Source organism: Podarcis filfolensis, assembly GCF_964270895.1.
Source record: "Podarcis filfolensis genome assembly, contig: HAP1_SCAFFOLD_172, whole genome shotgun sequence".
In the NCBI taxonomy this organism is placed as follows: domain Eukaryota; kingdom Metazoa; phylum Chordata; class Lepidosauria; order Squamata; family Lacertidae; genus Podarcis; species Podarcis filfolensis.
The window spans coordinates 50,132-60,600 of NW_028149410.1; the positions used below are offsets into that span (position 1 = coordinate 50,132).

At 45.7% G+C, this 10,469-nt stretch overlaps 1 long non-coding RNA gene across 1 annotated transcript; it reads left to right on the forward strand.

Annotated features, from left to right (window-relative positions):
* The first annotated feature begins 4,696 nt into the window (after nt 1–4,696).
* Nucleotides 4,697–10,151, forward strand: LOC310755096. The gene is made up of 3 exons (XR_014544153.1): nt 4,697–5,667; nt 6,035–6,189; nt 10,022–10,151. It is a non-coding gene; the product is annotated as an uncharacterized lncRNA (long non-coding RNA).
* Nucleotides 10,152–10,469: the final 318 nt, after the last annotated feature.

The following is a 10,469-nucleotide window of genomic DNA, read 5'->3' on the forward strand; positions in this document are numbered from 1 at the left end:
TTCTTCCTTAGTGAGTACTACACTTGTTCTCTACCTTTGTGTCAATAAGGTTCTAGCTGCAGTAGTGGCATAAAGTAGTAAACTCTTTTGTTTTTTGGGACCTCCGTTGTTACCATCCCCAAGAGGAAAATCTCAAGTGTTTGGGGGACGGACAGTGTACGCCATGCTAGTTTCCGGATGGGGGCAGTGAACAAGTGTGCACACTCATAGATTCAGGAGCGTCTACAGATTTTATAGACTTGGACTTTGTGGAGAGGCTGCAGATGGCCATGCAGAGGTTGGAGCCCCTGCTAGAAGTACAGACCATTGATGGGTGGCCCTTGCTAGCTGCAGGTGTATCTGAGGCTATGATGCCGGTACGCCTGGGGTTGCCGAGCCAGAGAGAGACAATCGCATTCCACATCACAAGGTTGGCAACTCACCCTGTGGTGCTGGGAATGACGTGGCTATCCCGGCACGATCCTGTGATCGCTTGGGGGCAGAGATCCATAACCTTTGCCTCGGCCTATTGCCGCCTACACTGCCTAGGTGGAAGGGGGCCAGAGAGGGCAGAGGTTGGAGGGGCAGAGGCCCTAGGAGCCCTCATGGGGAACGAAGGACAATTACCCCCTCCCTACAAGGCCTATCAAGATGTGTTCTGTGAGAAGGAAGCTGATAGATTACCACCCCATAGGCCTTATGACTGCAAAATCGAATTGCTGCCAGGGGCCCAGCTGCCCATTAGTTGTCTTTATTCCATGTCAGAAGCAGTTTGCCGAGCTGAAGGAATTTCTGAAGAAGAATTTGGCGCATGGCTTTATCCATCCTTCTAAGGCTCCTTGGAGTGCACCTGTGCTTATCATGAAGAAGAGGAACAACTCTGAGCTGCGCCTCTGCTATGATTACAGGAGGCTGAACCAGGTGACGGTGCCCAATCACTACCCCTTGCTATGTATAGGGAACTTGCTGGAGTGGTTGAGGTCAGCAAAGATCTTCACAAAGCTTGACTTGAGGGGGGCCTATAACTTGATAAGGATAAGAGAAGAAAATGAGTGGAAGACCACCTTTTGTACCATTTAGTCATGCATAAGCTGACTCCGTCAGAGCAGAACTACACCATCTGGGAGAAGGAATTGTTTGCTATATGGGACACTCTGGAGACATGGTGACACTTCCTGGAGGGGGCACAACATAAAGTGGAGGTCCACACCAATCACCGTAATCTAGAACACTGGCAGACGGCTTGGTGTCTTAACCAGAGGCAGATAAGGTGGGCACATTTCTTTGCCAGATTCAACTTCAGAGTGCAGTATGTGGTGGGCCCTCAGAACCAAAAAGCAGATGCTCTTTCACGGAAACCGGAGTATCTGGAAGAGGCTACCCTAGTGCTGAGTCACATCCTCAGACCGGCTACAGATAGCAGTGGTCTCAGCAGCTGATGCTCAACTTCCAGAAGCAAACTGCCGAGGATGGGTTTGCAAGGGAGAACATAGAGGCAATACAGAGATGGGATAGTGCTGCAGATGGCTTTGCTGAAAGAGGTGGATTGTTGTATAAGGGAACAGCGTTATATGTCTCAGAGGAGGAGCTCCATGCCAAGGTTTTGAAGCTGTGTCATGACAGCCCCATTGCAGGGCATTTTGGGCAGTACAAAACCTTATTCTGAGTGACAAGACTGTTTTGGTGACCAAAGCTGAAGGAGGAAATGAAAGAGTATGTGAAGGCGTGTGAGACTTGTCAACGGGCAAAGAGACCCCACGAAGTGCCTGCAGCACTACTCCAACCACTTCCTACATCTCAAGGACCATGGGAGGCGATAGCTATGGATTTTATCACCGACCTGCCTGGGTCACAGAAGCAGACGGTGATATGGGTGGTGGTGGACTTGTTCTCAAAGATGGCGCATTTTGTGCCCTGTAAGAAGTTGCCCTCGGCACAGGAGACGGCTCAACTTTTCGTGGAGCATGTGTTTAAGCTGCATAGATTGCTCTAAGGGTCATCTCAGACAGAGGAACACAGTTTACCTCCCAGTTTCAGCGAGCCACCCACAGACCAATGGAAAGTCGGAACGGATGAACGCGACCTTGCAACATTATCTGAGGTGTTATGTGAACTATCAACAGGATGATTGGGTCAACAAGCTGGCTCTAGCAGTGTTTGCATATAACAGTGCTGTAGACCCATCTACACAACAGTCTCCCTTCTTTGCCCGCCTGGGAAGTCACCCCACACCTTTCCAGGACAGGAAGACAACATGTCAGTCCCAGCTGCGGAACATCTGGCAGAGGAATTGGCGGCTCTACACAGCTTACTACGAGAGCAGTTGGAACAGGTGAAAGACGCATATAAGAGGGAGGTGGATAAGCATAGAAAACAAGGCAAGGAGATAAGGGTGGGGAACCAAGTGTGACTGTCTACAAAAGGATGGTGCCGGAAGTTGGACCTTCAGAGGGTGGGGCCATTTGAAGGAGTAGAACAAATTAGCCATGTATCATTCAGGCTTTGTTTGCCCACCTCCATGAAGATACACTCTGTATTCCATAGGTCCTTATTGTCACTCATGAACCCTGCACACCCGTATCAAGTGCCCAAGGAGGCACCCCCCCACACAACCAATCATTGTGGAAGGTGAAAAGGAATACGAAGTGCCACAGTTGCTGGACTCTGGCTGAAGGGGAAGGAGATTGCAATATTGAGTATCTTGGAAAGTTTATGGGAATGAGGGAAATTCTTGGAAAGGTTATGGGAATGAGGAAAATTCTTCGGAGGATTCTAAAAATGTGCATGCCCCTAGGTTACAGGTAGAATTCCACCGCAGGTGCCTCAGCAAGCCGAAACCCAGAAGGGTGGAGGGAGAAGGAGAAGGCAGTGGAAGAAGATGGCAAAAGTGAGGCTGAAGGAGGGGGGGCAGCATAGTCGGGAACTCTCAAGAGGAGGAAGAAGAGAGTGAGAATGACTGGTGGGAAAACACAGACAGGGAGCCTCAGGAGGAGGGGGAGCAGGAGGAGGAGGATTATAGGGGAGGGAGTGGTGTTGTGAACACACCAGCCCAAAGCAAAGACATACTGCCTGAAATAGAATGCAGGCAGATGCAGAGGGAGCAGAGAGGCTTGTATACTTCTCAAACAGTTGAAACAGGGGGGTTGTCTATCCCCCTCTTTTGAGAGCTGAAAGGAATGCAGCTTATCTGCTTTGGCAGAGCAGGCTGGAGGCAGCCAGCCCTCACAAGAAGCACAGTCATGCCCAGCACAAAGGAGAGCGAGTAGTTCCTTACAGGAAGAGGAGGCAACTAATACCATTAGTCCCAAAACTAGGTGAATAGGGAAAGTCCTAGAAAGAAAACAAGCCCCAAAACATAAGGGTCAGAAGTTCAGGATATTCTGCAGAAACCGGAAGGGCTCTTCAGAGTCAACTTGACTGTGATGAGCACATACTCCAATAGAGCAGTCAGAGACTAACTGCTGCTTGCAGTAAATGTACCAGTTAATTAAGTCTTGCGTGCTGTTATTAAGCAGGATGCCAGCCCACACCTGGCAAAGGCACACGGGCACAGCACGGGCGTAGGAAGGGGGTGGGGGGCGGTCTGCCCCAGGGCTGACAAAGGGGGTGACAAAAAGGCAGACAGTGAGGGGCTTGCCTCGTCGCCGCCACACACTGCGGAATGGCTCATTGCCGCGTGCACGGCGGATCATCCTGCCCCCCCCAGCTCGTCCCGCCCATGCAGCTAACTACACCACTGGGGCACAGATCGCCATTCCAGTCTTCTTGAAGCAGCACCACTCCCAACGCCCTATTGGAGGCATTGATCTCCACCACCATGCTGGGAGTCGGCATGGGCTAGATACTCCTCTGAGGTGAATACGGCCTTGAGTTGCTCAAATGCCTGCTGAGCCTCTGCTGTCCACAGGAAGGGTTTTATTTTACCCTCAAGGAGTCCGTAAGAGGTGCCGTGAGCCTGGAGTAGCCAGACACGAACTTGTGATAGTAGTTCGCAAACCCCCAAAACCTTTGCAAGTCCTTTTTGGTTTTGATCTCCTTCCACGACACTACCACCTGCACCTTGGCCAGATCCATGTGCATTTCACTTGGCGTTATACGGTACCCCAAGAACTCTACTTCTGAGACGTGGAACTGGCATTTCTCCAACTTTGTGTAAAGGCAATGCTCTCTCAACCTTCGTAGCGCTGTCATGTGATGTACATGCTGTTCTGGGTTCTCGGAATAGATCAGAAGATAACAAATGACCTGCATATCCACCAGGTTCTCCAACACATGGTTGATGAATGCTTGCAACATCACTGTCCCTGATTGAAACCCGAAAGGCATGACCAAGTATTTGAAACTGCCATAACTGCAGAATGTTGTCTTCCACTCATCTCCCTCCCTCATACGTATCAAATTGTAAAGGTAAAGGTAAAGGGACCCCTGACCATTAGGTCCAGTCGTGACCGACTCTGGGGTTGCGGCGCTCATCTCACTTTATTGGCCGAGGGAGCCAGCGTACAGCTTCCAGGTCATGTGGCCAGCATTGACTAAGCCGCTTCTGGCGAACCAGAGCAGCGCACGGAAACACCGTTTGCCTTCCCACCGGAGCGGTACCTATTTATCTACTTGCACTTTGATGTGCTTTCAAACTGCTAGGTTGGCAGGAGCTGGGACCGAGCAAGGGGAGCTCACCCCGTCACTGGGATTCAAACCGCTGACCTCCTGATCAGCAATTCCTAGGCTCTGTGGTTTAACCCACAGCGCCACCCACACCCCCCTTAAATCCAGCTTTATGAAAATCTTTGCAGACCTCAACCTCTCTAGCAAATCCCCAATGCATGGTAAGGGATAGCGATTGGGCACCATGATGCAGATAATCTGGTGAAAGTCCATGCAGAGACACAGTTTGGGTGTGTCTTTTTTCTTTATAAACAGCATGGGAGAGCCCTCTGGCGCCTTGGATGGCTGGGTAAAATCCCGTGCCAGGCTCTTCTCGAGAAACTCCTTGAGAGATGTCAGCTCCTTCTCAGACATCAAATAGACATCGGCTTCTGGGCATCTGAGCCCCCGATAGCAAGTCTATTTTACGGTCATAAGTTCGATGTGGAGGCAAACTGTCTGCCTCCTTCTCACAGGACACGTCCCAGTAGGCCTTGTATTGGGGTGGCAACTGCCCTTCCTCTCCCATTAGGGGTCCCAATACTTCCACCCCCCTTGCGGCGGCTGCTACTGGGGCTTCAATACCTAAGCAGTAGGTATTTTCCTTGGTTTTATTTTCTGGGAAATCTGCTGCTCGCTGGGAAGGAAATTTGAGGCAGCCTGCTGCAGGAGTGCATTGGAGTCCATAGATCACAGTCTGACAGCCGGGTCAGTCCAGCAACAAATGGAGCTGCAAACCCATTGGGAACTCGCTTTTGATCTCCATAGAACCTTCAACGTCCTGGTAATCCCCAAGATTACCATACATAAACTTTATGTATTGCAGGGTGATCCTATCTGGTACCTTATTTGAAGGGCGAGAAGCTACCAGGAAAGGGAGGTAATACACGTGCCGCAATACTACCTTTACTCCTTAGGCAATAACTGGTTTTCTGTGACACAGTATGTTATTGTGCAATATGATTGCTATTGCATATGTGGAAAACTCCAAAAAAAAAAAAAAAAAGTTAGAAGAAACTAATCATGTCAAACAAATTAAACAAGGTAAAGCTATCAAATTATTTCTCCCCTGTTGATCAAACCCCTTAATGCAGGAAAGTACTACTACTCTGTCACAATGAATACCTCTCCCCTCAAAAATAGAGTAAAACAGACCACCATATGTGTATGTGATTATTGCTCTGAATTAAAGAGAATTAAAGAGAGAGGTCCAATGCATAAACTTTTCCTGATGCAGCGCTAGGATTCAATATTGCAAACAGAACATGTTATCAAGGTTTACGTATTGCAGGATATTTTGCAAGCACATCTTGACCCCATAACTTACATTTAATTAAAATGACCACAACTTCCAAGAAGCAGCCTCCACAAGCCCTCCCTCTTTTTCACAATTCTTCATTTCCTCATACAGATGGCACACCCATCAGAGTCTCTTTAAACTGCCACATAAAGGGACATGTCTCCATAGGGGTGGAAATCAGCCTATGGAAAAGTGCACCAGACAAGACTTCTGCTGCTCCCAGAGAGAGGTGACTGAAGCAAAGGCAATTTAGGCTTACCAGGAATGTAAGTAAAAGTTTTTGTTCAGTGAATCATAAAGTGTAGAGTTGGAAAGGTCCCAAGGGTCATCTAGTCAACCCCCTGCAATGCAGGAACCTCATCAAAGTCTCTCATTCAGTTTGAAACCATACTGGACCCTGCTTCATTTGCAAATGTGCTAGTAGTTGTGCTATATGTCACTTCCTGTGCAGGCATCAGCAGAGAGAGAGAGAGAGAGAGAGAGAGAGAGAGAGAGAGAGAGAGAGAGAGAGAGAGAAATGCTGTCTGTCTTTCAATGTGCTTTAGGGCTGGGCGATATCAGGTTTATAACATCACAATATATTACCAGCTAAATACCACAATATCTCAATACATCACATGATATATCTGCGGCTGCAGAGCGCCTTGCCAGGCTCTTGGAGAAGTGACCCTTTCTCACTTTCCTTAATACTCCAGCAGTGGGGGTTGGGGAGACCTTTATAAAAAGTATAAAATCAATCTATAATGAGCAGACGGCCAATATAATTGTAAACAACACATCAGGAAAATGTATGATATATAAAGGGGTGAGGCAAGGTTGCTCAATGTCCCCGCTGTTATTTATATTAATATTAGAAGTACTGGCTCAAAATATAAGGATTAACAATAAAATCAATGTAACAACAGTGGGCCAGCAAAATTACAAATTGAAAGCATTCGCGGATGACATCGTATTAACCTTAGAACAACCCAGAATGAGCATACTGGAGGTGACAGAAGGGATAAGTAGATTTGTAAAATTGGCTGGCTGCAAACAAAATAAAGGGAAAATCAAGATGCTGCTAAAAAAATAAAGAATAATCAAACAAAAAAAGACATTGAATCGGAATGTGGGTGGGAAATAGAAACAAAAATAAAATATCTGGGGATTTGGTTAACAATAAAAAAACATAATATCTATCAAGACAACTATTTAAAAGCTTAGAAAGCAAGAAAGATTTGGAAATATGGGAGACAATGAAGCTATCACTGTTTTGGCCATCAAAATGTATGTCCTTCCAATTATAAATGATATTTGATGTTTCATAGAGTGGCAGAAAAAAGTATTCAGGTTCATATGGCAGGGAATGAAGCCCAGAGTAAAATTTAAAATTATGCTTGATGAAAAGAAAGAGGAGGTTTGCCCTGCCAGACCTTCAACTTTACTTCAAGGCATCATGCCTATGTTGGATAAAAGATGCTCTCTGTTACTGTTTTTGAAAATGCAAAAAACAAAACAAAACAAACAAAAACCTTCAGCAGTGGAATGAAACCAGCTTGCTTTACAACAGATAAATGATGAAGTCATATATTTGTAATTTTGGAAGTCTCCATGATGGACGTTGGAAACACAATACGGCAACTTGGCAAGTTACAGTGGGTTAAACTAGGAAAATATTAAGCAGCATGAGATTTTCATGTATTCATGAATGTTTCTGGGATAACAGATCAAACCAATGTACTGCATTTTCTGTTTTCCAGGTAAACAGTGGGGGAAATAGCATCACAACTGAAGAAAATTTCACTTCATATATTTATTTCATTGGCATACGCTTGGTGCTTCAGATCAGGAAACAATGACCTGGTTTACTCAAATTCTGCAAAACTTGATTAGTTTTCCTTATTTAGAAGAATACCTGAGCTCAGTGGTTCACCCTTGGTGGTTTCGTAAGCTTCTGATTTTGCTTTCTTCATTAATGATAGATATATATTTGGTTGGCTGTGCTTGCTCATTTGGGCTATATGTTTACATGAAGATGAATAAGCACCAAGAAACTGGTCCTGATAGCAAAATTTGGAAAAAGCCAAGGAAATTTATTGCTCATATTGTAGATATATATGGAAAGATATGGCATGGTGAGTAAAAGTTTCTTTCATAGCAATAATTCTTCCTTATGAGTCACTATAATTTCATAGGACGGGATCAGAATTTCAGGCTTGAAGCAATGGAACAATAGTTGCCACAGTGAATCCGGACTGGACCTCTGAACCCCCCTCAGAGTCACAACAGCTACAAGTTTGGGTTGGCTACATAAGGATCAAAACAAAGGCATGGCTATTTATTTATGTACAGTGGTACCTCGGGTTAAATACTTAGAGTGGTGCCTCGCAAGACGAAATTAATTCGTTCCGCAAGTTTTTTCTTCTTGCGAGTTTTTCGTCTTGCGAAGCACGGTTTCCCATAGGAATGCATTGAAAATCAATTAATGCGTTCCTATGGAGACCGCTTGCCAGGCTGGCGGTGCGGAGAAGGGCTTTTCTCCCCACCGCCAGCCTTCGGAGGAGGTCCGAGGACAGTGGGGAAGACGCGCTGCGCTTCCCCGCTGCCCTGGAGATTTCCCTATGGGCTTTCGTCTTGCGAAGGAAGCCCATAGGGAAATTCGTTTTGCGAAGCGCCTCCAAAACGGAAAACCCTTTCGTCTAGCGGGTTTTTCGTCTTGCGAGGCGTCCGTCTTGCGGGGCACCACTGTAATTCGTTCCGGAGGTCCGTTCGTAACCTGAAACTGTTCTTAAACTGAAGCATCACTTTTAGCTAATGGGGCCTCCTGCTGCTGCCGTGCCACCGGAGCACAATTTCTGTTCTCATCCTGAAGCAAAGTTCTTAACCTGAGGTAATATTTCTGGGTTAGCGGAGTCTGTAACCTGAAGCGTCTGTACCCTGAAGCATCTGTAACCCAAGGTACCACTGTATGTACACAAACTATGGAATTTGCCAGCGCAGGATGTGGTGATGGCTACTAATTTAGATGGACACTGCGGGAAACAGGATGGTCTAATACAGAGGCCTTTGGCCTGATCCATAGGACTCTTTATATGTTCTCAATGCTTCCCACAAGTCTCATGTTACTGTAAGTGTTGAAACTTAAATCAGAAATACACGACTAAAACCAAGTTTGGGCCATAAGGATGAGACCGTGTAGCTACTTAGGGCATGGTCGGGGGGGGGGTGTCTAGGAAGCAGCTTTCTCACTTGGTAGAAAGAGATTCAGAGAATGGTCTGAAGATGCCTGAAGTTGGAGTTCTTAGGGACGGGCAAGAAATATACTGCAGGCCCTAGATAGCTCTCATACAGAAGGGGGATACTACTCTTTAAATTAAAAAAGTCTCAGAAAAAATTAGTATAACTTTAACAACATATTAAACTGTCTCAAGGGCTAAACCCCATATAAAAGCTTAAAGTAGACTAAAACAGCAAAACACAGTTTTAGCTCACTCAAAGTCTGGGCAAAAATGTTTCCAGCTGTGCTCAAAAGGAAGCAAGGAGGGCACATTCCAGGAGAGGAGAAATCCCTTTATTCATTAAGGGAGCACCACAGAGAAATGATGACAACCTAGCATCCAGAATGCTGGAGCATATTGTTGTTGTTGTTTAGTCATTTAGTCGTGTCCGACTCTTTGTGACCCCATGGACCAGAACATGCTAGGCACTCCGGTCTTCCACTGCCTCCCGCGGTTCGGTCAGATTCATGCTGGTAGCTTCGAGAACACTGTCCAACCATCTCGTCCTCTGTCGACCCCTTCTCCTTGTGCCCTCAATCATTCCCAATATCAGGGTCTTTTCCAGGGAGTCTTCTCTTCTCATGAGGTGGCCAAAGTACTGGAGCCTCAGCTTCAGGATCTGTCCTTCCAGTGAGCACTCAGGGCTGATTTCCTTAAGAATGGATAGGTTTGATCTTCTTACAGTCCATGGGACTCTCAAGAGTCTCCTCCAGCTTCATAATTCAAAAGCATATAACAGAGCTTTTAACCTGATCTTAAATTTCATTTTTTTTCTGAACCACTCTGATTTCCACCAATAATGGTTGCGATATTTCTTTGTTGCATTTCGTATTATTTTCAGGTTATGAAGTTACTGGCATGGAACATCTCCCTAAAGGACCAGGGATTATTATTTATCATCATGGAGTTGCTCCTCTCGGCTATGCCTTATTTGTGGCTAGATATTTTTTAGAGACGGGGAGAGTGTGCTTTTCATTAATTCATCGTTTGGGGAATTGGGTACCAGGTAAACTATTTAAATTTAACTCATGTAAAATATGACAAAAATCAAATTAAAATTAAAATTGAATTTAACTCATGTAAAATATGACAAAAAACAATGCTATAAGCTTTGAAACAATGCTATAAAATATAAAACTATATATCAGGAAAACAGGTGAAAAACAACTGATAAATGAAATAGCAGCAACAGGTGAAATAGTTTAGTTAGTGCAGATGAAGGTATAATAATAGTAATAATTTATTATTTATACCCCGCCCAGCTGGCTGGGTTTCCCCAGCCACTCTGT